The 26,966-nt window shown below is 38.8% G+C and overlaps 1 protein-coding gene across 5 annotated transcripts in view; it reads left to right on the forward strand.

The window, feature by feature from the left end:
* The window catches only part of LOC129780380 (maternal protein pumilio), a 271,903-nt gene that overhangs the window by 102,043 nt on the left and 142,894 nt on the right, over positions 1–26,966 (forward strand). The window lies entirely within an intron of this gene.

The raw sequence follows: 26,966 nt of genomic DNA on the forward strand, positions 1-26,966 counted from the left end.
TCAATATTGTTTTAATGTACGTATTCCGGTAGATTCTTGTGTACGTGGAATTGTGTTTATGTATCTACCGCTCGTCATTAAGTCACTTGTTTGGCATGAAAATTAGCTGCCTCCAAATTTCTGATCTATATAATATGTGTGTGCAGAGCATAACAAAACGAACCCGAATAAACTACAAAATCAGGCAAAATATAATGACATCTAGTAAACGGTACATATTAATTACAAACCACTTGGTAATCGCCTTCTCTCTCTCCCTCGGAAACACTGGTATCATCCAGCTTGAAAACTATTCATCCACCGCCAAACGCACACCTGCCGCTGCTCTGTTGCGCTAATAATAATAATAGTGCCTTTTTCCACCGCCCAAAACGCGCTCATCATTTGTAGGATTTGTTCCGCAGCGCACACGCACTCGTCTTTTGTCGAAGATAAACATCACTGTTCAAACTTTAATTATCCAAAAGAATCTTCATCACTGGGGCCCCCTCAAGCACCTTTTGAATAATTTCAACCCCAGGTCGTACCTGTATCATCAGGACTACGGTAAACAGGAGCAACAAAAAAAACAACAAAATAGACAACCCGTGCCCGCGTTATTGTGTGAGTGTATTAATAAAACTAAGTGTTGCCCCGTCTCGTATGTTCACCTTCAACGGGTTGTTGGAGGTCCCATTTTCGGGGACCATCCCAAAAGTTACGTGATGAAAACCTAGCGGCACACGTGCGGTCGCGTGAGCACTTTTTCATAACTGAAACACGATCTCAGTTCTGGGGATTTTACACGCTACTATCGCTTTGATATAGAAGACGAGCTTTTATGTATATTCTTGATTGTTCCAAATTTTCTATGGAATGGAGATCATTGAACTCGGCTGCTAGAGATCGGATGAAGGGAGAATGCGTAAGAAGAAGCTCAAATCATGTATACAGGGTACTGTCAATTCATATCACTTTGAATGTTGATAAAACTTGATTCAAATTGACAACAAATTCTTGATTCGCAAAGTCTTAATACGTTCTCTTGATGCATCTTTATGATAATTTTTTTCTAGTCGCTTCTTTTTCATCAATCATCATTTTATCATTGCAATCATCGATAGATGTGCTTCTCCGCCAACCGTCATTCATCATGTCTCTACATTGCAAAAGAATTTAGGGTGTGATATGTGCTGCAGTTGTGACACTTTCTGACACCATTCAGGCAACAATAATCAGCAATGTCTGGGAGTCACCTTACGGGGCTGCGAAGGGAGCGACCGGAATCGAATTTGCTCCGCCACTCCCTAAGGGGACAGGAGAGTTATGGTTCACACCCCGAGAGTTCGCACCGAGCAGAGCGAGACTTTGTCGAGTGTATCTCTGAACTGAAAGCAATCATCCAATTTATTTTTAACGTTTAATATCATTTAATTGAATGAAAGCTAAGCATATTATCGTCGTCCTCGTGGCAGTGCTCTATATGTTAGGAAGGAGGTGAGTATTAGAACGCTCAACATAGAGAGATCAACCAGAGAAATGTGCAACAAAAAATACCCAAAAAGGAAGAAGAAACAAAATTTTTAACTTTTTTTTTAGAAACTAGTAAAAACATGCAACAAAATGTCCTCCTCACTGCAGACGTCGTCAATGCATGGTATGCAGGGCTGCGCCAACCTATGGTAGAAGCCTTTCAATATGATTTTATTTCCGCTCGATTTGTTCGAAATTTACCTAGTTTCCCCTTCGTCTTTTCAGTAGCTCTCAATTGAGTTTGTTCAGTTGGAAAATTTCTCGATTTTCACACTAACTGAAACGCGCTGCCGGGCTTGCTTCGGGAGGTAACGGAATTATTCAACAGCACATGAATATGAATTCGATTATTTTCTGAAGAGAATTCATTAATGAAGCTTTGATTCGAATAGCTTCCCCGACCGATAACATTATGCAGTTCCGGAGGATGATGCAATATAGCTCGTACAGTGTGTGCTTTTATTATACTGAATTGCGCGCAGTCTGGAAACTACTGATTGACGCTTTTTAATCATAGATCGCGGTATATGAAGCTTGTCGTGCTTTACTGGGATGGATATGGATCATTGTCACAAATGACTAATGATGCATAATTTGGGCATTGAGTGATTCGATCCTTAATGAATTTGATTATGAAAAAACATTTGCAGAAAAAGTTAATGGAGCAAAATGCTATACTGAAAATGTTCAGGGACCTTTGAAAGGGGGTGTCTTCTTAATAAATGAATACATGAAGATGAGATGTACAGCGATCTGAAATAACAAACCTTACCTAGCTGGAAACATCCTACTTAAATTTTCATGTGTATGCCTTATGAACAACGGGAAGGAAAAAAATTGAGTTTTGGATCTTTGTTACACACGTGTTCTTGAGCTTGCCATTCATAATACGTTCAAGGTGTGCTATTTGGCATAGGAATCTCAACTGAGTAATAATAAAAATGAAACAAAATAAGAAATACTATGTTTAGACGGCGAGGTTCCTTTATGAACGATAGAGCCATTGAAGAAGATAGATGATGAATTGTGTGTCATACTCATAAGGCCAGGGCATCCCTAAGAATGTGTTTTATGAATATTGTAAAGATCTAAGCCTTCGAAATCATGTCTTTGATGATAGCAATTCAATTCATTTCGGCATGAAATTCAACTTTCTCGGCAGTATTATCGCTGCAACACGACGAAACTCCAAATCATTGATGTTTCAAACGAACCCATTTGCAATGTTCAAGACTCGATGATAATTTGAATCGGTTTTTTGAGTTCCGGATATAGGAAAAAGTCTCGTCGCTAGTAATTGCGTTGGTAATGCGTTGGATGAACGTGGGATCAGGATCTGATCCGTTCAAGCATGTCTTCAGCCACTCGATTGCGATGAAATATTAAAAAAATGAACTTTTGGCACTAGTCGTGCTGCGACTTTTCTCATGCCCAAAACCAATCAAAATATGTCGAACGATTTCGTGAAAGATATTTAATTCAGCTTTCTCAAACTTGAATGACGATTGCCGGGCATCATTCTTTTTATTTTGTCAATGTTTTCATCAATCGAAAACGTTGATGGTCGTCCTTGACGTGGCAAATCATTCATCTCTTCTCGGCCGTCTTTGGATGTCTTATACACCCGTGTTTTCGATATAGTTGAGTCACCAAATGTATTCTGCAACATTTTCAATTCTTCGGCACAATGAGTTTTGTTCGCGACTCAACATTTCATGCAATATCTTTGACCAATAGAATTATTAATATCAAAAATCGCTGAGTAAAAAAGTTAACTTGCTCATAATGACGTTGTAAACAAACTAAGTGACAGATCGCGCCATTAAGAATTGACATTAAGATCACTGACGGTAGTACCAATTAAAAAAGAAATAAATGGAAAATGTTCAGCGGAAAGATTTAACCTTCCTATACTCGCGCATAGGTCTGACAGACCGAGCATCAATGAGGTGGCTGAATTAAATGACTATTAAAAATGAATGAGTTCAATGAAAAAGTAATTTCTTGAGTTTTTTTTTCTCTCAATTATCTTTTTCTTTGAAAAAATACCAATAACGCCTGAAATACACAATAGCAATATCATAGAGACGCGCACAGTCCAGAGTACACAAATTACGATATTTCGCGCGAGCATAGGAGTGTTAAAATTAAAAATTCTTGGTATATATTTGACAGAATGTATAGTATGTGCTTCCAATTTTGAGGATTGCGAATTTATCGGTGGCTTTCAATGTTTCGAGGTCAGAATAAAATAAAATTTAGAACTCTTTTACATAACGTATCAAAAATTCTGGAATTTTTTCCGTTTTTAGATATAATTTTTGGATCCTATGTATAATATATATAGACCACCATGCGTCTTCATTAGTCATGTTTAGTTACATTCGACAGTAAAAAAACAAATTTATGCCGACTCGATTGGTCATTGGCAGCACAATCTCAAATTGCAGTAAAATGTAATGTGTGTAAAGACATCCATGATTGAATCAACTTTGCACACTTGAAAATATCAAAAAGAAATAAGTTTTTTTTAAAGGACCATATTTCTGTATAAGTTTTTATAAAAATTCTAACTCAAAAACTACAACACAACACAAGACACACAAAATTTTGCTCGAAGAAAGTAATGTAGATATTTGTTTAAAAAATTGAAAAATTGAAAAAATCTACTCCAAAAAAATATTAAAATAACCAACAAGTCAGTCCTTTTACAACAAGTTTTTCCTTTTAAAAATTGCTACTAATGTTTTACTTGTAACTTCTGTATGTAAATTCTCGCGATGGACACATTCTGCAAACTTTTCTCCTATCTAGATACACGTCAAAAACATATCAATATTGAGAACTTACACACACAAATGTACGGGTAAAACATTAGCATATATTTCAAAATCTATAAAAACTTCTTTCAAGAGCTATAATCAATGTCTTTACAGAAGTCCATATTTAAATATTATCTAAAATTTTGTCGTATACATTGTGTCTTGACTTTGAACAAAATTAGTATTAGTTGCAATTAAAAAAACATTAAAGAAACATTAAAGAAACAATTAGAAAAAAAACAGTTTTTGAGAAAAACTTTAGTTTTAGTGTAAAATTAAAAATAGTTTTTGATATGTTTATTGAAAATTTCAACAAATTTCTTCTTTGATCAAAATTTTGAAGGTTTTATAGATTATGTGATTCTGATGAATCAAGCCATGTAAATTTCCTCAGGTAATCATGCGTCATAGTTAGTTATATTTTTACCGTAACTCCTCAAACTCGTGTCGTAATCGATCTCCGTTATCGAAGAAGGGATCGATCCGTTTCCCGACGAATGTATATACATCGCCGCCCCACTTACATAATGGGCACAGAAACTATTGCATCGCGAAGGACCTATCCAGAGCATCGCTTACGGTTTACGTAACATTCTGCTACCTCCCACACACATCAGCAGTAGTGTAGAGTAGTAAGTAGCGCAAAACTGCTGAGCATGAATCTTACACCGACGAACTTGAGAAACACTTAGTTTGACATTCAAATTTTAAACGATACTTGACAGTCGGTGAAAAATAGTATTACAATATGTTCTCCTATTCCCTCCGTAGGAGCGCATCAGACGTCCGACATTTCGAAAGCTGTTATCCTTCGTTGCGAGCAAAAATGTTCATCCTTATGTAACATGCCACTGCCGCTCAGCTCTCATTTTGAGATTACAGGAAGCAAGTCCTGTGGGTCGGTGGGTGGTTGTTGTGTTATGAGTCGAATTTCACCGTCACTCACGCGGCACTTTTTTGCGCCGAGAGAGTGACGTATTCTGCGTGCTTGATAACGTCACAACACAGTAAACATATTGTTGTTTTCTGCCGCTATCTTTTTTTGGGTTAAATCCATTTACACACAGGTCCCGATCAACCATCATCATCAACCAACTCCTCACCCTAGCTAGACGCGCGAGACCACGGATGTGATTGTAACGGCCGAACCGAACAGATGATGGTGGCGTCCTCATCAAAATAAATTAATATTCATTGCCTCCATGCACTCGATTCTACTCGTCGATGTTGTCGTCGTATGAAACACAACAGTACATAACCATAGTGGCACAAAGCCGCGCCGCGCACGAGGAAGACGAGGCAGAGTAGAATGGCTTTTTTATGTTGGTTAACAGGGGTGCCAGATTTTTTTTTATAATTCCCTAAGACATTTTCGAATGTTTGAATTGTTTATAATTTTGCTATGCATCTAATGGAAAGTCATATTTCTCGTGAATATTTCAGTCGAATAAATACTTTTGTATAGATTGCCTTTTGTTACGAATATTAGCATTTGATAATAAAAATGCGCTTGTAGAAAATCCAGACGTCTTTTTTTAAATTGGTTGAATTGTTCAATTTATGCGAAATGAGCTAAATTTGGTTTAGGTATGTAAAAATTTGGTAGAAATATGGCCGAGTTCGGCTGAAAATATTTATTTTAAATGTGATTGAAATCTGGCTATAGTTATGCTAATATTTTTTACGAACTTTCACGTTCACTGCTCAACATTGAAGTAGAACTATGATTGAAACGCAGTGAAGCAGAGTTTTTGAAAAATGGGGAGTCTTTTATAATATCTTGGGTAAAATAAATATATTGGATTTTTTTTTCAATGCTTCTCAAGTGAATCTCTTGATCTTTGATAAATATATTAAGTAAACGTCAAGACTGTTGCATAGGTAGAATAATCCGATTCAGCTCATATACGCACAGTTTTGTTCGATATTTTGTTGACATTTCAAGCTAGTTCCAATACACAACTTTCATAGGAAAATTTGTTCCTATTCTCTTAAAACTAAGACAATTGATCAGTAAAATTTTTCGCCATGAACAGGAACAGGTGTTAATCATTCAGTGTCAGACCTTGGCTGTAAAATTGATGCGAAAGAACATCCGAGTTATTCCGAGAACTTGCGAGTCACTATCGGTGTGTTGTTCTGATGGAACATAATTACTCTTCTGTTGGCCAACGTTGACCGATTTTACGAGACTACAGACATTCCTATAGTGCTTTATTCTCGCTACATTCGTTATGAAATTGAATCGGCTGTCTCTGGATACACGCAACAATTGAGACAGTAGCAAGGTATTGGTCATACAGTGATTGAATTACGAATGTACAAAAATCATGACAATCAAGGCTGTCGTAGACGAATGTGCAAAATACATGCTTATGTAGCCGTGTACAGTACACGACAATATGACGCATAATATCATCACTGTGCGGCTGTCGTTAATAGATCAATCTAAAGGCTGTAATAGGGAAAAGAAGGCGATAGCCTTCGGACTACTTTCGTGAGAAAGTAATTTTATATGCCTGGGAGATGAGTATGGTCCATCACTGATAGTACGGGTCCTAGTTAAGAATTTGGCCACATAGGAGCAGCTCCCTTGGCCGAGTGGTTAGCGTCATAACTAACTTGCCGGGTATTCGGGTTCGATTCCCGTTCTGGTCGGGGGAATTTTTCGTCAAAGAAATTTCCTCCGACTTGCACTGTGATCACGCGTATTCTAGAGCTTGCCACTCAGAATGCATTCAAGGCGTGTTATTTGGCATAGAAATCTCAACTAAGTACTAATAAAAATGACGCAAGTAATACTACGTTGAGACGGCGAAGTTCTCCTAGGAACGTTAGTGCCATTGAAGAAGAAGAAGGAGCAGCTCATAGGATATGGTTCTTTGCCCATTCCACAAAATACACAAATAACTTTTTCGCTAGCTTACCGCTCTCGCTTAACGTGATTGAGAGTGATTGTCAGTTACCATCCACTTCAAAAGTAGGTCGATTATGTTGCAATTCAGCTGCGATCCGTAGATGGAAATTCGATCCATGAGATTTTTTTTTGCGTTAACTCATCCAAAAAGTGCTTACACGACGTTCGCATTGGACGATTTCCGTTTTTCTAACTACAATTTCGAAAATTAGCTTGCCAGAACGTGGATCTATTTGACAGCAATATTGATAAAACGGAATCCTAAAGTACACGTTGTCAGCTTTCACAGCGTCAGGAACATAAATTCTATTCACTTTCACAGTCCCCTAGCGTGCGTTATCGTTTTTGTTAATTAGAACTGTAAGATATGGTGTATTTTTTCTCTGCTGGTGTCTGAGTTTGTGCACAACAAAACATAGCCAAAGGGATGAGTTGACTATAAATTCATACCACTTCTGTGTATCTTTTTTGTAGTTACATAACGTCGAATCAGGCAACAATAAAATGGCGCATGGGTGCTTTTGGATAGAAGGCTGTAGTCATTTTTTTACTAGTCTAGGACATAGTTTTGAGTCGACATTTTTGCTCTACTCTACAACTGCAAATCAAACCAAATTTCATGAACGCCGTGTCATACAGCTTACGTGCTCTTGTTTTTTTTCTGGTCTTCTGTTTATCGTTCCGGTTCGTAGTTTTAATTACCTTGAACGACTAATAAGCTTTTTGAATGTAAAACGATAACTTCGCACCTTTTTGTATACATTTCGTACGGAGAGGTTGAGGGTTCGACATCCTGAGTACTGCTTCCGCTTCGGTTTGAAGTAGTCTCTACGGTTACTGTCGGACCTTTGTTTCCACTCACTAAAGTCACAGAACATTTCTTATAGCTCATTGAGGAATTGTTGAATTTCGACCCTTCTGTGCCCTTCTTTCTCACGTATCTGTTGCTGCTTTGACTCAATTGTCAATAGCATACAATGAGTTTTTGTTATTCGTATTGGTTACTTATTGGTGTAGACCGCAAGGCGTCCACACAAATGTATGTTAAACCCTAATACGTGGTCAACTGCGATTGCGGTAAATCGTATTCAGATATATTTGAAATAAACATGCAACAAATATAACAACGTAATCCTACGTCAAATATGCGGTCATTTCTCGGACACAATCCTTGAACTTTTTATTAATAAAACATAATTTCATGCTCATATTTATTTGGTTATTGCGTTTTACGCGGTAACCTTACCATCCGATTCCGCGGCTCCACTGCATTTCTACTTTTCCGGAAACCAGATTTCCCAGAATTATTTCAATCAAATTTTTAAAAGGGTTGTCTACACTTTCGAAATTCGTATTTTCATTTGACACATATGATTCTTGCTACTGAAACTATTACATTGTTAAAGCATACTTGCTCTAGTTTAGTTTTGGGTATAGAAAAATATGAGATAAATTGCTTCGCAAAAAAAAAGAGTGTAAACGAAACGAGTCGAAACTAATTACACAACTATCGCTCTATATTCATATAGACCTAGATATCCCGATGTCTTCAGTAATGGAACATCCCTCAACAGATTGAAGTGCTAAAAGACCTTCGTCATTTATGTAATGTATTCTAGATTTTAAAATCGTTCTGAAGTTCATGATCAAATGATCGATTGAACTCACATCGATTAACACAATGTTCTCAGGAACGAGACATGAACCCGTGCATAGACTTCAGCGACTTCTCATTCGGCTTGTAAGATAGTTCAGATCAAGTTATATGTTCAGATAGGTAGACACAGTACAGGGATATCATAATGTACAACGCGAAAAAAGGAACAACTGACATTGACAATAGACATGGAAAATTGGTAGTATCATTGCATTTCCAGTAAAATCAAACAAATCCATAAATCTACGAATATTTCCTTAGATCTATCTGGTACCTCTGCCAGGTTAGTGGTCTTGGAGTGACATTTCACCACGCGCACACTCGCATTTGAAGCATTTCTCTCCTCATCTACCGCTCTGTCAAGAGCCTACTCCAAAATCTAACGGATTCTCTCTTCCGTCGGCACATCTTCGCGTATAAGCCACGGAATGACTATAGCGCGTATATACGAATTTTGATTACGTTTTCCGTGTTCGCTGTCCTTACTTCCATTCTTCGTTCCACTTCGCTCTTATTTACTTTCTCTATAAACCGCTCGTGCTCCATGGTTGGTTGCGGCGGCGGTGGCGGTGGCTCTCTGTTTTGGTCGTTCGCAATCATGCGCGAGCTCTGTCTACTGAGTGCTCACTCTCGGGCACTCATCGGTCAGCTGTGAGAGAGAGGGTGTACGATTTTCCTCGAATACACTACAAATCCTGCTCGCTCTCGTTGGGGGAAAATGTGGAAAGCTTTCACGCTGATCTGAAGAGACGCGTGAGCGTGAGTGTGTGCTCCGACTCGATCTGAATCTGTTTCGCGTGTGGAGTCGGTTTGGGAGAGTGAGTTCGGTGAACTGGTGAAAATCAAGTACAAAGTAAGACACACGAGCTTTGAAAACTGTTGATGAACAAATAGCAGCGCGAGTCTTAGAGAATGTGTGTATCCGCAGGTCTGCGGTCTCCCGTCTGGCAGTCGTAGCAGTTAGTCGATATTTGACTTCAAATGGATTAACTTCCTCCTCCTACGGAACACCGACAAAAAAAAACAAGTCACAGAAGATACAGCCGCGAAAGATACCCGTGTACAAAACATTTGGTCCGGCTCGGCTATGTGAGTGTTTCTCATTCGTTGCCTTGTAATTGAAATCATTGAATGATATTATTAACCGTTATTGATATAGTTGTTTAGTGAATGTAGAGAATTACTGTGCTTAGTCTGTGAAATTGAAGTCGATTCGGGAAGAGATAAGAAAAATATAGCTCTTACTGTTATTATTTATCTAGTGTGTATAACTTCCAACCCACCGTCACCTTACCTGTGTACCACCAACAACTTCTAGAGAAGAGTATATTATAATAATCCAAAACCACCCGTTACAATCAATAATATATCTCGCAACAAATCGGATTTCACTAGTGCGAACAAATAAATATATATTTTTCTCGAGTGTGTGTATGCGCTGAGTTTGACGAAGAGGATCGACAAGTGCTTTAAGCAGATATTTTTCACACAAGTAGCGCACAAGTAGAAAGTGATTGATCAGCAGCCTCTAAAACAAGTCGTTGTTATGTTTGATTGACAAGAGAGTGAGATAGGAAGGTGTCAGAAGATATTCAGTGCACCACATACAGTGTAGGGGAAAAAATCTCAAGTGTCCCGAGATTTACTCCCCCGTTCCATCGGTGTGTGTGTGTGAGTGCGAGTGATAGTAATCGAGGTGAACATATTTCGGACCGGGTGTTGTGTTTTCAGACTGTTGCTGCTGCGGCGGAAGAGGTGATTATTCCATCCATGCTCGTTTTTCCTTACTTTTTCTGACACTAATTTATCCCATTCTCAAATCATACTTCTCGTGCGCGGAGCCCAAGGCGTTAGAAGAGGAGGTAATAACCTGAGTGGCGAATGAACAAAAAAAAAAAAAACAAATCCGTATGTCCGGCGAGGCGGAGAAATAAAGTGTGAAGTTCATTGAATCTAACAGTACCGAGGGCCTGAAAGAAGAAGCGCACCGTGTTTGCCCGAGTAGTTTGGAGTCTCATGGATGGGAGGTTTGGTTTGATTTGTTTGCTCCAGGGAATGGAGCGCTGTATTCTTCCGTAACGGATGGAGCGAATCTTGTGCAGCGGAGAAGGGAGCGGAAAAAGGGAAACGCTTTGGTCTGATATTTCTATGCTTCTATGCGTTGTGAAAAATGTTCGTCTATCCAACCCCGGTGGTGGGGAGGAAGACGAACACACCGGGTTTGGACGGTTTCAACGACCACTCTGACTCGAGCACCAACATGGCAAGTGTGTGTGTTGGTGGTAAATTCGGCCCAAGGAGAGAGCAAACACTTAAATATTCATGTGATTTAAGTCTAGGTCGACACCCAGATGTTTTCGGAATTCGTCTTATTTGCTGGGAAAATTGCGGACTCTTCTGTCGATTATTATGTTGTGAGTCAGGTGGAAAACAAATGAAGTTGGATTGTACGTGGAAGTGTCTGGCGTGTAACGGTCACTTCGGATTTGTTTGTTTCCGCTGTGTTTACTTAGCCTGTTAATCTTTCGGCAAGCTTCTCAGACAAATTGCACTGAGCTTAGATTAAAAACAACACCACCTGGCTCGGGGTGAAGTAATGAATGAACTGATGGAGCAAGAATCGGTATTTAAGTTGTTATATAAAACAATATCATTTTTAATGGTAATGCGGTTTGTACTGTTTACAACCTATTTTTCCTGGCTCATTTTTTGCAGGATATAATCTCAGCAGATTATTCCGGTTCACAGAAACACTCCAATCGTAAGCTATTCTGAAAATTGCCAGAAGTTTTGCGTATTAGCCAAATGAAAGATGCTTTTCGAGAATTTATTATTCCATTGAATCAACACAATCTTGTTCATGTTTAGGAGAGAATTAAGACAATCTTTATTTTGGACCAAATCTTTGATTGTTTTATTCGATATTTTGCACACGCTTAAAGGGAATACCGGGGCATCAACAGTCAACTTAAAACCAAATTCAATCCCAAAATGCTTACTCGGGGTCAAGAGACGCTAATTTGACTGCTCTTTGTCATGAAGCAAGCGAACCTGATGTGATGACCTTCGTTGTCGACATATTTGATCTTGAACTTGTGTTAGAACTTGCAACGATCTCGATTCTTTCAGTTGCTTTTCGAATAACTCCTTGATACAGAGCACACTTGAGAAATCTGAGCTAAGGGATGCTTTTTCTGTGACTTCATGGTAATAGTTTCCACCGGCTCCAGTTCTATGTTATTCTATGTTGAAGTTTCACTGCGATTTTTTGCATCATAATGTTGGTTGTTTGAAAGAATATCCCAAATTCTAGCACACTGACAAGCAAGCCTGAAATCAGAGTTTTCTGCCTATTCCAATCGTCCAGAACGAGTTGAAGCACATTATATGTGTCATATATTTCAATATTTTTACGGAAAAGTTTTTTAACAGATGCAGGTTTAATAGATTCAGTCAATCAACAACGTTCTTAACTTGTTGTAGGTGAAAGAGTATACCTTTCGAGTTCCGATAGGTGGAATTAATTTTCGTAAAATTTTTATACAGAATTATTTATATAATTTATGATTCATGCTAAAATTATTTCTGAATTGAAAAGAACAATGAACAAAAGCCTACTGTACACACCAGTTTCTATTAATACAAAACCAGTATTTTCGGTAGCGAAGCTTGTACTTCTAACTTTAGACACATCCACAAATCGAAACTGTACGTTTTCTCAGAGAAAATCTTCAAGAAAAAAAATTAACTCAATCATCACAAGAGCTGTTCTGTCTGTCTGTCTGCTTGTTTCGCTTGTAATCTTTGGAATGTCATTGCAGATAAGGTGTAGTGAACCAATTTTCAAATTGACTCTAACCTTTTTTTTATCCCATTTATTTGTTTTAGGCTCATTAGCATTTTAGCTGTAACAGAGTCGAATTTGATCGTGTACATGTCACATGGTTATCATATCTATAATTAGCACATTACACAGTTGCTATTTGCCAGTATTCCTTCTATACCATTGCATATGGTACATTTACACAGTAGCCATTTAGGCGTAAGAGTATTCTTTCTGTTCTTCCATTATCCAGTTAGACCACCGGACAGCGGAGACAGTTGATTGATCATTGTTGAGTTATTTATAGAACAGCAGCCTGATGTGTCTTGCAGAGTAGAGCAGTTGTATGGATGAATCAATCTTATTTCAACCGTGGATCGATCTCCATCGCTGATGATTGTTGCGTGGACGTAGTTATTCTGTAACAACACAAAGATGGTCAATGAGGGCCCTGAGTTTTGAACTCACGATCGATCGCTTACTAAGCGAACGCGCAACCAATGTGGCTACGGAGACGCCCCTACTCTAAGCATTAACATGTACTATTAGTTATTCGCTGTCTAAGACGACACTGGAACATTACACTTATTGAATATCTAAAGCAGTTTTTTAGTATCTCTACGTTAAATCACATCTACTACGCTCCCAATCCACAAATTATGCTATGTAACACCTTACGCAAAACGGCAACATAAAATTCGAACCGAATTGGTTGTGCGGAGGCGGCGGCGGCGACGGCGGCGACAGCTCTAGCTACGCAATAAATTTTCACCGTCAGTTTTTCACAGATGCACACAGCTCTCACCACTGTAAAACACCCTTTGCTCATTCTGCTCAAAATGCGCTGCACTTTGATGTGACAATTAACTATGTGCGAAAATAAAATTATCGATCGGAAAAGTCACTAAATAGGTCTGAACACACTCCTAACTTTACACAGAAGAATGCAAAAAAATAAAACAAGCTAGTACAATTACAAAGCACTTCAATTTGCCTTTGGCGACGCATAAAAACAACAAAAATGTAGGCTTGAAATGCTCAAATACAGAAGCACTCTCCACCAAATCGGCGGGGTGGTTCCACCGTATAAAAATGCACTGCTGTTTGCAATATTTTCCATTCGTTCTTCGTATCAAGCAAAACCTCTGTGCGTAATATCAGCATTAGGGATGAATGTTCTCTGCTCGCTAGCTGGGTTGAGACTGTAATTTGAAGTCGAGATTGGCTTATTTGTACTGAATAAGTTGAAAATGAGCAAGCTTAAATCACCATACTTCCTCTCATTGTCCACATTGTCCGTACAATGCATTTGCATTCCGAGCGAGCGAATTACGCGTATCTGATTCGCAGTGGTATAGAAATATTGTATACCACCGATGCATTATTTGCTAGTTCTGGACGGTACGGGTGTGGCACACAAATGAACTGAACAAATGTATCGGAAAATATGGATGCTTCCAATTTTTGTTGATTTCAACTATTTATGTGTTAGATAATCGTAGTGTATAACATATCAAACGAATCTTAGAGAATTTTCAATTCAATCTGTAAATCATCAAAATTCGTTCGTACCGGAAATAGCTAGTAATGTAAACATTACTTCATAAAAACGTGACATGTTTTCTTATATGACGACCTTACTGATAGACATAGTCCTATGTAAGAACACGTGTAGCTGTGCATAAAAATACTGTCTGTTGTAAATTGTTGCTGATAACGTCGAAATCTGAGTTGCGCTTTCCTCGAAGTTCAGCTCCACTAGAAAATGAGCTTTCTTTGTTTCGTTCATTTCTGCTGTCATTCTGTTTCAATTTCGAAAGCAGAAGCTTCCATCATCGCCAAAGAGTTTAATTTAGTCTGGAAAATGAAGCTAGCAGCTATTCAATTCATAGTTTCGGTCCAAAAAATGATATTCAAAGAGATATAGAAGCGCATAGCAGTTACGCTTACCACTACATTACCGACGCCAACGCCGGCAATTATTTACTCATACTGGTCATTTCACCTTTCACCTCACCGTTCCCATTTGTTTCAGTGAGTACGTTTCGAAAAAAAAAACTGATAAATAAATGTTTCGATTCGCTAGGAAGATGACGATTGGAAAGCGTGTGCGAATTGGAGAAAAGTGTACGAAGATTTATTGACCGTGAAAAGAGATCAAAAATATATTAGGCTGTCAAAAAAGTCCTGCGGTATTTTTTTTTTGAATTTTCATTTGTTCATAAAATTAGTTACAATCATCTGTTTTAGGTCAAATATGCGCCGTTTTGTTCGATGACTTGTTCCCAACGAGATGCCAACTTCATAATACCCCTGTTATAGAAGCTCGCTTCCTTATTGGCAAAAAACTCGGATAGTCAATTTTCACAGGCGTCTTTTGTGGCTAACTTCTGACTACCTAGCTCGTTCGCCATGGACAAAAACAGGTGGTAGTCACTTGGTGCAAGGTCCGGACTATACGGCGGATGCAAAAGAACCTCCCATCCGAGCTCCCGGAGCTTCTGGCGCGTCACCAAAGAAGTGTGTGGCCTGGCGTTGTCCTGATGGAAGACAATGCGGCCTCTGTTTATCAAAGATGGCCTCTTCTTCATGAGTGCTACCTTCAAGCGGTCCAGTTGTTGGCAGTACAGGTCCGAATTGAGCGTTTGGCCATAGGGAAGCAGCTCATAATAGATTATTCCTTGACAATCCCACCAAACACACAGCAGAACCTTCCTGGCCGTTAATGAGGGCTTGGCCACCGTCTGAGCCGCTTCAGCGGGCTTCGACCACAACCGTTTGCGCTTCACGTTGTCGTAAGTGACCCACTTTTCATCGCCAGTCACCATCCGCTTCAGAAACGGGTCGATTTTGTTGCGATTCAGCAGCGATTCACATGCGTCGATACGGTCAAAGATGTTTTTTTGCGTCAACGCGTGTGGCACCCATACATCGAGCTTCTTTGTGAATCCAAGCTTCTTCAAATGATTAATAACGGTTTGATGACTTATCCCCAGCTCTTGGCCGATGCTACGGCTGCTTCTATGCCGGTCTTTCTCGGCTAATTCAGCGATTTTGTCGCAATTTTCGATGACAGGCCTTCCTGAGCGTGGCGCATCTTCGACGACCTCTACACCTACACGCGCTTACAACGACACCTCGCGGAAATACCGCAGGACTTTTTTGACAGCCTAATATTAAGACAGCGTGAATAAGGTGCAACTTTAAATATAATAGCTTCATTAGTGATTAACGAAGTGAAGGGTGAAGAACATGATAAGCGTACACTTAGAGAGATACTTGATTTTATTTATTATATATTCCATTATTTCGAACAAAATTAATATTCCAGAGCGATTTTTCATACGCTATTCCAAGGCAAGGACATCAGATCAGTGATCAATCTTTGAATCGGTTCTGTAAACTCTTCGGAAGGATCGTCTCACGGAGACCTGGATAACCATGAACATCATTGATTCCTGAAGGTGTTCTTAGAGCTTTGTGGATCTTCGAAACCACTAATCGCTGATACTTTAGAACAGATTTTCAAGTATAAACCACATGAATGACCCTTCATGAGCCTTCATAAGTTGATATGCTAGTGCAGGGACACGGATTCCGGACGTTTTCTCAAGCTCTGAACAAATAAAACAAAGAATACTTTTAGTATCCATTATACAGGGTTTTCCATTTCGGGCTTCCGAAAGTATACAACCCTGCGCTGACAACCGTTTGACATAGCTGTCAACCAAAGCGTCATATCGTTAGTTGAATGTCTGCCATTTTACAATATGGATCGTTTTAGCATCGCACAACGTGTTAATTTTGTTAAATTATACTATAAAAATGATGAAAAACCGGCAAATGTTTTTCGAGCATTACGGACGGATTTTGGTCGTCATGGACGGCCTACAGAGCACACAATCGCTAATGTAGTGCGTAAATTCGAACAAACTGGATCCGTAGCGGATATTGTGAAACCTGTGCATCATCGTAATGTGCGTTCGGCCGAAAATATTACTGCTGTTGCTGCCAGTGTGGAGGATGACCCGAATGTTTCGATTCCACGGCGTGCTCAGCAATTGGGCTTGTCAAACACATCATTGTGGCGAATTTTGCGTTTGGACTTGCACCTACATCCTTATAAAGTCCAACTGGTACAAAAATTAGAGCGTGGTGACCATGGAATGCGTCGGGCATACGTCGATTGGGTGAACGAACAACAGCAGCAAAATGCTGAATTTTCGCATCAAATTTTCTTCAGCGATGAGGCACATTTCGAGCTCGGTGGTTATGTGAACACCCAAAATTTCCGTATATGGGGCACAGAAAATCCACACGTGATTGTTGAGAGGTCATTGCATCCGCCAAAAGTCACTGTTTGGTGCGCATTATGGTCTGGTGGAGTCATCGGGCCGTATTTCTTTGAAAATGAGGTCGGCGAGACGGTAACTGTGAATGGTGGGCGCTATGGCCGCATGTTAACCGATTTTTTTGCCACAAATTGAAGATATGGATACGGATGACATGTGGTTTCAGCAGGACGGCGCCACGTGCCACACAACACTACCGAACATGGCCATATTGCGAACGAAATTTGAGGGACGCATAATTTCGCGTTTTGGTGATGCCAATTGGCCGTCCAGATCATGCGATTTGAACCCGCTAGACTTTTCTTTGTGGGGTTATGCGAAAGACCGTGTCTATGCCAACTCTCCGCAAACTCTTGAACATTTGAAAGACAACATTCGTGAAGTTATGACCGAGATACCGCCCCATATGTGCCGAAAAGTCATCGAAAATTACCTGTTCCGGATCAAGGTGTGCGAGGAAGTCCTAGGTGGACATTTGAATGATGTATTTCACAGATAATGGCATAAACCAAACTTTAATTTGAAATAAAAGTTTCATCGAAATTCGAATTCTAAGTGTGTTTTATTTCAATTTACTTTCGGAATTTAAAGTTGGAAAACCCTGTATATTTGTTCATCTTCTAACAATGGAGCTAAACGGAAAAAGTATTTAAAATTAGAATAGCCGAAAAGTTGGTGAAGTTTATGAACTATAAAAAAAAGTTGTGACATGGTTTACACGAGTCCAGCTCTTCTGGATATCTGAACAAAAAAAAGGAACAGATTCTGAATCTGTAAAGATGCCGTTATGGTATGAGCTTCGGACAAATCAAAATATTTTTTAACGAAATGGCGTCTTCCATTCTCGATCCAAACGCATGCGTGAAAGCATTTTCTTCCGACTCTCACTGTGGTCACGCGTATTCTAGAGCTTACCACTCAGAATAAATTCGAAGCGTATTATTTGGCATAGAAATCTCATTCAAGTTCTAATGAAAATGACGCAAATAGTATTACTATGTTGAAAAGTTTTTAGAAGTTGGCGAAGTTTTTCTACACCCAAACTAGCGTTGGCAAAAAAGATATCATCCTTAGTAGAAAAGATACTTTTTATTGTGCCCAAAAATCCCAAATGCTGGTAAGCAGGAATTAAAGCAAGGCCAACTGGGTTGTCAGACTGTTCCATACAACCACGTTATCCTCACAACCACTAGCACTATCATAACATTTTTCGAATTTGAAAGAGAATGACAGCAGAAATGAACGAAACAGAAAAAGCTCATTTTCATTTTTCATTTCTAACTCAGATTTCGATGATAACTCTTCTAGAGTACAGACATTGATTAAAAAATGATTGCCCGCAACACAAAATTAATTTATATTCTCTGATGGTTTATTATTTATTGTTTTACGTGAATGGAAATCATTCAAAAAAAACCTGATTTTTGAAAAACATTTCCATTCTCAACAATGGCAACAGACGAATTGCTTCGAAACGTGGCTTGTTGAGTACATCTCAAATAAAAATCTTTGTATTGAATTGCATCTGAATTCGGATGCAATCACAGAAAATGGCCATAAACGGTTCGTTCCCGGATTCTGATTAAATTTCAATCCTCGCTTCTTGTTTCTAATTATTGGAAAAATAGAGAAATCACAGCTCCCTAACTTCATGAATTAGTGACTGTAAAAGTCGGCCAAAGTACACTTCATTAATTGTACAAAAGTTCCACTGAGCTCTTCTATCGGGACGATGAATTAACACCGACGAGATTCGTCGACCGTTTGGGACATTGCTCCATTGCCGGCTGAACGTGAAAAGAAAGAAACAAAAGAGAACCAGTTTTAGAACTGCCGATTCTCTTTAATTGTCTGCGACTCAAAAAAGAAAATCAAAACGGTATCTAGGATAGAGCAATTAACCGCTCAACCACCGGTAATTGCAATTTAGAGAAGAGTGGATTCAGGTGAATACATTATAGCGAAGAAAAGCCGTCAGACAACTCCCGTGTTATCTACATTTCTCCCCGGTCCACAGACGGACGGGAAGTGAGGCAACAGTTAGAAAGTCAATTGTCTGTGTGTTTTATTCATCCGGTTCCAATGAGAAAATGTACGTTCCCATTTCATTCTCAAACCGCTACTCGATTTAGTTATTTCTAAAAAAGAACAGAATTTTATTAACACGCAGTATTCCAAGAAAAACATTGAGTCACTTCCTCAAAACGATAACAAATACACAATATACATCATACACTATTTTGCTCATTTCGAGTCTCTTGCCAATCTGCAGCCTTTGTCGCTGCTACAAGTAGCTTCCTGTCAAGTGTTTATCGGTACTCGTTGCTCGTTCAAAACTGATGATAAGGCATGGCCGACCCTCGACGCTGTCCGATAAAAAAAACAACTATAGTGCACTTACCAGAGCCGTATGTTTTCTCTACTCACTACGACGCCCTCTTAAAACTATAAGCACGTTTCGCTCGAATGATTATACCAAACAATGATTATGCTCGGCGCACCATCACCATCACCATACGTAGCGAGATCGATCTGCTAACCGGTTTCGACTCCTTATGGTCGGAAACTGGGGAAAACATTCCCGTCTCAGGCTCTGCCTTCCCTCGCCCACCGATGGGGCCATAGTTTCCTTCAAACCATATCAAAACTAGATAACCATACTCGTGCCTTTTTTCGCTTGTTTGCGCCGACCCAACTACCTGCCGGTCTCCGGTGTTCACCGACCTGGAGAGGAAAGAATATTGCGATATAGGATCAGACACACGGTCGAGAAATTGTGCACACTCTTCTTGATCCCCAAGAATATCCCAGGAAGAGGAGAAACGTCCGTTGAGCCGCCAGGGTGGGAAGCTAGAAGTGCGAGAAGTGGGATTCATTATTTTTTTTCTACTGTGCGTGATGGTATGGTGCTTCTTGGCCGCCCAATCTGATCCCCAATTAAATTTTATTATTCCTACCGAGAAGCCCACATGGTTTGAGTGTGTGTTGGTTGGCTAACAACTAGTTGCATAATTTTAGAATGGTGATTAAATTGTTACAACGTCTAGCGGGAATTATTTTTTTCTCTATTGGGATAATTTGATGAGACGGTCGTTCGCATCGTCGTCGTTCTGATTGAACTCTCGTGATTGAAGTATGGTGGTTGTGTCTTTATGTGTGATGCGTAGACTTCTCTGCTCTCAATATCTATTCCAGGCCCAATTTGACCGTTTGAACTGGCTGTTGTATTTTGTTGTATTTTGATAGAAACCAGCGGCGTATTTCGATTGTAAAAACTTGTAAAAAAACGAATTTCTCTGGGGATCATAAATAGTAACGGATACATGGGTTTACAATTCGACATCGAAGCTTAACATCTATCCTAAACTATCTGATGAATGTACGTCTCACTGGTTTCCGATTTTAATTTACTAGGTATACATAGCTTCTTTTCACAATAATCACGATAACGTTGAGGTGTTAAGACTTAATCACCCCAATATAGTAAGAAATGGTAAAGGGATCAAAAAAGATAATAGGAAAGTTAATACTTAAAGAAATATATTTATGCACCACATCCACCACAGTATTCGCTTGACATAGTCCTTTGTGAATTCTTCATGTTCCCGAAGCTAAATAAGAGTATGGTGAGTGGACGATGTTTTGCCACATCGAACCATAAAAACGAGATGAGACGCAATGAAGTGAATGTTTTTCTAAAAACGTTCTAGGAGTTATACAATAGTCTAGAGCAGGGTTTCTCAAAGTGGTCGATATCAACCCCCTTGGGTCGATTTCGGTTTCCCAGGGGTCGACAGAAACGAAAATTGAAATTGAATATCGACCCCTATATATATAAAATAACACAATTGCTTATTTGAAACATTTAGGAGGCTCCATAAGTTGTGTTACGTGAACCACCCTGTCAGAAGAATGACCAGGGTTGCCACATTTGATCCTGTAAAATTTTCTGAAAAATCCTGTATATTTGTATTTATAGAAAAAAAGTCTGTGTCAAAAAACTAACAAAAAAAATGGAAAGAAAGGTTTATTTTCATTTTGAAATTATTGTTCTTTTCTATGATTTGCTTAAGTCGTATCAATACAACACAATAAAGCATAAAAAAGTTTTCTCATAATAAATTGTATGATGTTTATACATGGTTTTGTTGACCCTTGCCTTCCCTCAATTTTCCGTCAATTTCATCCTTAACGCTCCTTCTTGAGCCAATACATAGTTCTTTGCTTTCAAAATAGAGTCCATCATTGTGGAAGCCAACCGATTTCAGAACTTTGTTTTGTTGGCATTGTAAAGCGAGAATATTCACTCAACACACGCTGACGAATGTGGAATTTTCAAAAAGTGTCCCACAAACGACCTTGGCCGGAGTGGTGAGGTGAGGTGACATTTCTAAATTTTTATAAATCAAGGTACATATCCTCATGACTCAACGATAAAAAAAAAAGTTTATTAGTAAAAAGGTAGACAGAGAAAATGAACTGTAATTATTTGACATTTAAATTTGAAAAAAATATCTTTATATTCTGTATCTTTGCAGAAAATCTGTAATTCTGTGTGTACAGATTCTGAATCTTAATTTTGTCGAAAAAATTGGTAAATACAGAATATTCTGTATATGTGACAATCCTGAGATTGACTAATATCTTAGTAGAAAATATTATTACTGTACATTTTAAGAACACAACAAGACTTTGAGTGTGCAAAAGATGAAAATAAAAAAGAACAACAAGTACACGATGAAAAATTCGACAAGAAAAAAAAACGTGAACAGGTTCGTGCCAGATGTGTTTGAGCGTACGAGTCCTTCAGACATGTTTGACATTTCTCTGTATTTTAAACATATACGCGATTCAACACGAAGGAAGTCATCACCAAAGTCATGTCCAAACATGCTCCTAATTTTTAACTGTATAACAAGCTTGCCATTAGGTTTCAAGTTCATATGCGTTCTGAAACACGTTGGAGCTTGAATGATAATGTACTCAACTTCTACTTTAATTCAAGAGATTACAAGGTATTGACATAGCTAAATGAAGTGAACTAGAATAAAGTAATTGGAAAAGAATCTACAAAATGCTTGGTCATCTATGTGCATGGCGTAACAAAAATTTACAAGAGTATCTTGCGTTATAAGTTTTTCAGCTTTAGCAAGATTAAAGTCAAAAAAGTGAAAAATTCTATGGAATGCAGCAGACATAAATTCCAACGGATCATGTTGGTCATACCAACTATTTCGGAAATCGAGCCTAAGGAAATCACCATGACGTATGGTGCGTTCTGGAGCTATTGAGATTAGCTAGCAAGAAAGGGGAGTCAATTTCGCTCCTCAGCAGCTTCGCAAGAAACCTGGCTTGTGCTGCAAATCGACTGTTCTCCAGAGTATCAATTCGCAGCAGGTTACAGCGTTCCTCGTACGGAGGATATTTCAAAGCACGACGTACGAACTTTCTTTGTACAGATTCAATGCGCGCTTTCCAAATGCCGGGGAAAGGGCTCCATACAACAGAAGCAAATTCCAGGATAGAACGAACCAGCGCACAGTATAGAGATTTCAAGCAAAGCGGGTCCTTAAATCCATTGATAACCTTCAAAGCAAAACCGAGCTGCCTGTTTGCCCTGGAGATGATGTCGTTGGAGTGGTAGATGAATGTGTACTCCTCGTCAAGAATTACATCTAAGTCGCGAACTCGTTGAACCCGCTCGATGGCTTTGGCTGATAACATGTAGGATAAATTAATGGGATTCCGCTTCCTGGTGAACGAAATAACTTGGCATATGTCACTCACTTGGACGCATTACACAAGGATTTTACTAAAATGTTTTTAGATCTTAAAAATTTTCGAATTCCTCAATGGATGATAAATCAGTACTAGATCACATCCATGGAATGAGCCAAGGTGATAATGCAAGAAAAATTGATTATCATCAGCACAGATGAGGCAGGAGTACAACCAAGGTTGTCATATGTTCTAGTTATAACGAAACATTGAAAAACAGTGTCCTGCGATGTGAGACATTGCTGAAAAACATCTTCTCGTTTTTCCATCATCATACTTTGTCGAAAAAGGCTTCATTATTGTTACAAACAACGCGAAACCGAAGGAACCATTAGAAAATCACTGATCGCAGAGATTTAAGGCTTTATCTAACCAATATTGAACCGTGTTTTGATATTTTGGTGGATGTGGATAGATTGATTTGCGATTTGGATGTTTTTATAGTTTTTGAGTAATTTGAATTAATAGTTATTCATTACACTTGATAATCACTTAATTTTATCTCTATTTATGTTGCTGAATTTGATGAGAAATTTTTTTTTTGTATTATAGTAACTTTCAACACTTTTGGTTGGTTTGTCTAATTAGTTCCATTTTTTGGAAGAATGTCGGGAGTGTGAATTGAACTCGTGACCTTTTGCGTGAGAGTTGCGGATGCTACCACTACGCCAGATCCCCTCCGTGAAAAAATTATGTCATGTGTATTCATTTAACCAACTGCAATGTTTTCAAATTGATAATTATTCAATTGAAAAAAAAAACTAGAGATGGGATTTTCAAAGAAATTTGTCTATGGGGGTCTAAGGTATGACTTAATTCTGGAAAAGGGGTCTCTTGCTCAAAACAGTTTTAGAACCCCTGGTTTAGAGGATTGGGAAGAACACTGGCACAAGTGTGTTAATTTGAAAAGAGGATAGGATAAAATGAATAATGACGAGCAAAATAAAGTAAATAATAAAGATACATAGTTCATGTCTAAGCGGATGGTTCACTTAGTAGCGAAGCATTGGTTGATAAATTGTGATCAGAATTTTTTATAGCAATTGTAAAACAATGAATTTCTTTGGGACGAGACCTGAAACCGTTCTCAAAAAAAAAAAACAAATTGATGCTAAATGTCTTCAAATTGCATGAAACGTCAAGATCTGGTGTTATCTCGAAATCAAATTTCGGCCGAAAATCAATCTTTTGGAACTTAACCTGAGTGGCCAAAAAATCAAAACTTTGAGTGTTTTGAGGCACCCCTAAATCATGTCCATTTGAGCTGAAATTTTGCACTGGTGATTTTTTGGGCCAATAAACAAAATGTACATGGTCTGTTCTTTAAATTCGGTGATTGATTTTTCCATTGCCACTCAGAAGGCCAAAATTCAAAACGATGTTGAACAATGTTAACAATATTCTGAAATGCCTTAAGTTGTCGTACGCTGATGACCTAAAACTGTATTTGGTGATACGGAAACCAGGCGATGCTAGTTTCCTACAGGATCAATTGGAAGCTTTCGCCGAGTGGTGCCAACTGAACCGCATGGTACTCAATGTTTCGAAATGCTCTGTAATATCATTCGGCAGACATCGTGCATTGATTGATCATAGCTATGTTCTATCGGGCACTAGCTCGCAACGGGAATCAACTGTTAAGGATTTGGGAATACTCATTGATTCTAAGCTCACATTCAAGAATCATGTCGCTTACGTGGTATCAAAAGTTTCCTTTCGTCTCGGCTTCATATTTCGCTTCGCTAAAACTTTCAAAAATGTATATTGTTTAAAAGCTTTATATTGCTCATTGGTGCGGCATCTTTTGGAATACTCGGCTGTAGTGTGGTGTCCATACTACCAAAACGAGACGAATCGCATCGAAGCTATTCAACGGAAGTTTATTCGTTTCACTTTGAGGCATCTTCCGTGGAATGACACCAACAATTTGCCCAGCTATGAAAGCCGTTGTATGCAAGCTTCATCGGTAATCTGATTCAGGGAAACATCGACTGCACTTCGCTGTTAAGTTGTCTTCACATAAACACTCGCCGTCGTAATTTACGCTCACAGATTTTCCTGTATATTCGTCCCTCACGAACCAACTACGGACTTAACGAGCCCATTGCGAAGGATGTGCCGAATCTTCAACAGATGCTACGATGTGTTTGACTTCAATGTTTCGCGTTACAAAAATAAGTGTAGTTATCGTAGTTATCTTAGTTAATTAATGTGTATAGTGCAAGTATATTTTTTGTCATCGGGGTGAATATTTCACCTGTTGACTAAATAATAAACTTTAAAACTTTGAGCGCTTTGAGGCACCTTTAAATCATGTCCGCTAGAGTTGAAATTTTGCACAGGTCATTAGGCCAATAAACAAAATGTACATGGTCGTTTTTTAAAATTCGATGATGATTTTTTTCCATACATCAATTCTCGCAAAATGACACAAGCGCCAGAGGGGAGATTTTTCAGTAACGATCGGCTTGATTCTTGAAATAATGCAGTTTCATTTAAGCTATGTTACCAACGTCAGTTTGTTGTGGAAACAGCGAATTTTAATTGCTGTTTCCACAACCGATTGGCGTTCATCCATCAAAGTATGCGAGAATCTGTTTCCCATTATTTTTTACAAAATGCCGCTGTTGAGCGGAGGATATTTTTTTTTTGTAAGATGAGTTTGATTTTATGAATTTAAATATTCGACGAGCCTTTTCAACAGAGCTTCTAAGTACATGATTTGTAGTTCTAAAACAAAATTGCTATTATAAATATAGCACTGCATGGAGATCGACTGTCGTGTAAAACAGCCTTGCATTCCAGCAGGCCTTGGTCCGATCCCCGTTGACATCGTTTAGGCTTTTTTTTTGGTTCGGTCTAGTTTTTTGGTTCAGGTTGTGAGAAAGAGATATTTGCTCCCATACATACAAACATTTTAAAACTTTTGAAATACATAGGTGCTTTTATTTGTTCATTTCACCCTTCAGCACACGAAAAAGCATTTTTTCTCCCGAAAATTAATGTTTTCTGCCAACGCTAGTTTGGGTGTACCGATTCTTGGATTTAAAATGTCTGAAAAACCTGTAGAAATATAAATTATTCTGTAGATATGCTAACCCTCGCCCCAAGTGAATTAAAAATTACAGCAGAAATACGGAATTAATGAACAGTCAGTGATATTTTTTTCTCTGCTAAAAGATTTTCAACCGTAGGCTAGATCATCACTTATCCATGATATCCCGGACACAGATTACCTACCTTGCTTTCTCAGTGATTGATTGATAATTGGGAGCAGGCTGCGCGAGATGCGATATTAGGTGTTTTCAAAGCGAATGAGCTCTGTAGTTTAAATCCTATATAATATTAGGTGTACCGGTAAGTTTCTTCCGTGTTACAACAGATGACGTAACTTGATTATTATTCCAGTGAATCAAATTTCCAGACATTCGTTGGAAAGCTACTGTCATTGCACGTCTTTTTCAGTGTATGCCAAAAAGTTGAAGCGTAAACAAAATAGTCACTTTTTTTTGCCACTTTGGATATGTTGAATTTCGTACCAACGAGAGTGTTTTTGCGGGGAGTGTTACTTCATTACTTCAATATGAAGAAAAAAGCTGCGGAAATTCATTGTATTTTGGTGGAAGTTTATAGTGACCATGCTCCAACTGAGCGAACGTGTCAGATGTGGTTTGCACGGTTTAAAAGTGGTAATTTTTACATAGAAGACGAGGAACGCTCCGGACCGCCAAAAAAGATGAAGAATTGGAGGCTTTACTCGATCAAGTTCCGTCACAAACGCAACAAGAACTTGCAGATACACTTGGAGTAACTCAGCAAACCACATCCGATCGTTTAAAAGCAATGAGAATAATCCGAAAGATAAGACATTGGGTGCCGTATGAATTGAAGCCACGAGACGTCGAACGCCGTTTTTTCACGTGCGAACAACTGCTCCAACGGCATAAAAGAAAGGGTTTTTTTTGCATCGAATCGTTACTGGTGATGAAATGTGGTAGGTCCATTGCGACAATCCTAAACGTTGGACAACGTATGGATACCCCGGCCAACATCAACATCGACGGCGCGCGAAATATTCACGGCCATCGTCCTCAATTTGACAGAT

Source organism: Toxorhynchites rutilus, chromosome 3, assembly GCF_029784135.1.
Source record: "Toxorhynchites rutilus septentrionalis strain SRP chromosome 3, ASM2978413v1, whole genome shotgun sequence".
Taxonomy (NCBI): Eukaryota; Metazoa; Arthropoda; class Insecta; order Diptera; family Culicidae; genus Toxorhynchites; species Toxorhynchites rutilus.